Here is a 4,153-nt window from a genome sequence, read left to right as displayed (position 1 = left end):
TGGGGGAAAAAGTACACCAGGGGGAGAAAGCCACACCATAATTCTTTTCGATTCTTTTTACTCAAAAGAACTTTCTTTTTTATTTATAAAATAAATTCAATAAAAACGGTGTTTTTGTGTGATTTCGGAATCGTGTTGATTCAAGTTTTATTATTTTTGATAAGTATTTACTACCTTTATAAAGTTCTAAAATATTTAAATTTTTCCTAACCAACAAATTTAAATTTACATCAATTAAAAATAATGAAGAAATATTTCGCAATATATATGAAAAATTATGATAAAAATGTGATATAATCAAGACAAACTTTGGCAATTATCATCGAATGATATTTCAATTATCAATTACAGTAATCATATTTTTTATTAATCTGTATACTATTAGTATTAATACATTGATTATAAACAACAACAATTTAAATTTGAATTTTATTAAATTTATTTAGATTAACATATTATACAATATAACTATATTATTGCTTTGAAAAATATTCTAAACCAAACCCACCTTAAGAATTATTCAATTACTCTTTGAGAAATAATTTATCTTTTGATTTGAAGTACTCTGTTAAACTAATATTATGGGTTTTATTTTAACTATAATATATAATATAATTATTATACAAATATGATAAATTAATATACTCATTAATTTTCAATACATTTTCCATGTTTCATTATTTCATATTTTTAACAAAAAAAACGAAAAACCATTTAACCAAGTCGAATTACGTTTGTAGTTTTCGATATTAAACTACTTGGGAAACATCGCTATTCTCATACTCATCTTCGAACTCCGGCATGTCGTGTGCAGCTATCACTTTTTTCCTTCCAACAAATCGCTCTCTTTCAAAAGACACTGGTTCACCCAAAAAAGTCATCATCAATTTCGATCTTTCTGGGAAGAACTTGACACGCAAGCAAGTCTCTCCGCCCTTGACGCACTGGGTGTTAAAGAACCCACACTTTCTAAACGCGTTGACAATGGTAACACCAGAAGTCGCTTTGTCCCAAGACGCGTAGATAGAGATTATTTGTTTGGACAAAGGACTTCTGGTGAATTCAACACAATCAGCCTTTGTCAATCTCCCCTCATATAGATCTCTAATGATGTCTTTTTTCTTGCCTTTGGCACTGTTGGCTTCTTCTAAGTTCAAAGTACCCAAAACTTGGTCCAATGATCGTAAATCAATCAATTCGAGACTCAAGTCTTCGTCAACTTGAGGAAGTTGGATAAGTTTCTAATGTTTAGTTTATTATAATTAATGTTTAATAAATTTATAATTTAACACAAAACAAACTTTTTGAACTCCAAACACAGACACATCAAGTGGTTGAGTAATGTGTGAAGAGTGTGGGCACAATTTCAACACAGCCACATGGTTGTCGGTGAACCACTTAGATGCTTCTTCACTGAAATGTGAACCAAGACCATCCATCACCACCACTGCCCACTCGTCCTTGTTATTTGCTCTTCTTTTGTTTAGTTCTGGTAGAAGAACATTCTTCTGCCAATAAACAAAGATGTCTTTGGTCATGAAAGCCTTTGGTTGGTAACAAATGGTTATTTGGTCAAGAGGGAGGTACTTTTCAATGTCAAAGTTTATTGTTTTTCTGGACACAATAAATAGTGGCTTGAGCTTGGTGTTGTCACCCCAAATCCCACCAACCAAAGTCACTCTCCTCACACTTCGGTCAACCGGAAAGAACATTTTAAGAGGCTGCGACTTGTTACAATAAGTATTCTTTTTCTTGGTGTCAACAAAAGGAATGAACCCACTCTCGTCAATGTTGATAATAAAACGTGGATCAACACCAACTAAACGTTGTTCATTGCGGCAGTATTGGTGTTCGTTGTTGAGTAAACGTTTTCCACGTTCAATGTATTCTCTCAACAACTCGGGATTAAGTAGAGCTCTTTCACTTTCCATTGGAGAAATCTTGATGGGTCGTATTTCCGTATTATGTCTGACCCAATCGAGTGACTGCTTTTTGCTCAACTCTGAAACACATTTCGAACCGACCAACTTACAAATTGCAGCAGAGTCCATTGGTCTTGTGGTGTTTTGTTTGTCAATATTTTCCTTGACAATATCTCCTTTGCATCTTCAGTAATTAATGGAGCTCTTCCTGTTGGTTTTTGGACTTCGGGCTTTTTAGCGAGTCCTTTACACGTTTCATAATTACGTCCAAGTACTTTTGATATTGATGCCATTGAAAATGTTGTATTGGCATCTTTAATGAAAATAATTTGTTCTCTTAAATCCTTTTTGTTTAATATTTCGGGTTCATTTTCTTTACAAAAAGTTATGATTTTATCATTTTTAATTGGATCAATAACTGTATAACACATTTTTTGATTGGTTCTGATCTATGGTAAGGCCTTTTCATAATCAATGAATGTTGTTATTAGATTTGGGAAAAGCAAAATAAATGAAATATTGTTCAAAAATGCTTTGTACATTTTATATTTTTAATTTGTTTGTGTTTAAGTTGTAATATTTTGGTTTTATAATTGGGTTGTTTATTTTGTAAAAAAAACGGGAAAATTCAACAATTATCATTAAAAAAATTGTTTATTTTATGTCAAAATTACATGGTTTAAAATTTTAATTGAATTTTTAAAAATCCTTAAATCGTTATAATTGTTGTTTGTATCTTGAATGTTTGTAACTGAACTATAGTTCTTTTTAAAGTGTGTTTATTCAGCACAATATTTTTAAAGTTTTGATATTAAATTGTGATTAAACATCGACAGGTGGTAAAAACAAATATGGTCTCAAAAGTACCAATTGTCGATTACTTTATTTAATTCTGTGTAATAAAAACAAGTGATATATCAATAACGATGTAATTATATGAACGTATCTAACGCTAAATTTTTAAATTTATTTAAATGTCGTGTATGTGAGATATGTATGTTCAAATACATATCCTTTGAAAAAGATATTTGCTTTTTTGGGGGATATCTCAGTTTTTTCGATTTGTTATTAACTATTAAATAGAATTTGTCTTGGATTAAACTTGAAACACAATAAAACTTATTACATCAAATTATTATAAATTAATTATATAAAATTATTATTTAAAACTTGTTTTTTTAATATAGTCTTTTTATTTTTTTTAAAGAGTAAATAATTGCAATCAACATAAAGAAAAATAGTAAAACTTGAATCAACACGATTCCGAAATCACACAAAAACACCGTTTTTATTGAATTTATTTTATAAATAAAAAAGAAAGTTCTTTTGAGTAAAAAGAATCGAAAAGAATTATGGTGTGGCTTTCTCCCCTGGTGTTACTTTTTCCCCACTCTTTATATATTTTATATAAAATTTAAAATTTTATTTAAATATCAAGTTCTAAATAATATTACAGGTCGGTATGAAACCCCTATAGTTTTTAAAAACCCCTCAAGTCGTCAATTGATTGGTCGAAACCAGAAAAAAAAATATTTTATATTTAGAAACAACATTTTCGGATGAAGATTGTAAGCCAACTTCACAAACGCATTGTTGAAACATGTTCTCCGATGTCACTTCTTGTGGTTTTACACGAGACTCGACTCGTTATGATCATGTATTGAACAGTTATAAACAAATGTAGTTTTTTATGGTTTTTATTTTTGAATATTTTGTTATTGTTTTTGTCCAATTTTAAATCGTACTTCTTCTTTTTTGATATGGCATATATTAATGAAATTTATAACATTTGCTAAACACCAAACTGTCCCCCTTGTGTATTGTAACTTGATATTTAATTGAAAAAGCATTTTTTGACATTTGAACAAATATTGTTAATTTTATTGTGGATTCAGACCTCAGTCAACAGCCTTCAATCGAAAACGTTACATTGAAAATAAAACACTTTGAAGATATGTTACTAAAAATATTTATTTGGCTATCTTTTTATTTTTATTTTTTTTAATAATTCAATAATACTCTTATTAACATTATGTTGTTTCAACAATAAAACAGAATATAAAATGACACACAACATTAGATAAAAACATAACACAATTATGGATTATTGTAGTTGTTATAATTTTTAAATTTGAAAAATAGAATTCTTAACCACAACCAGGCGTTTTCCAAAATTCACACAGTGAATGCCGAATCCCAAAAATGCTTCAGTCTTATTTTATAGAATTTTG

The sequence above is a fragment of the Entamoeba invadens genome, assembly GCF_000330505.1.
Source record: "Entamoeba invadens IP1 unplaced genomic scaffold scaff_1105074726127, whole genome shotgun sequence".
Classification (NCBI taxonomy): Eukaryota; Evosea; order Mastigamoebida; family Endamoebidae; genus Entamoeba; species Entamoeba invadens.
Note: the sequence above shows the minus strand (reverse complement) of the source record.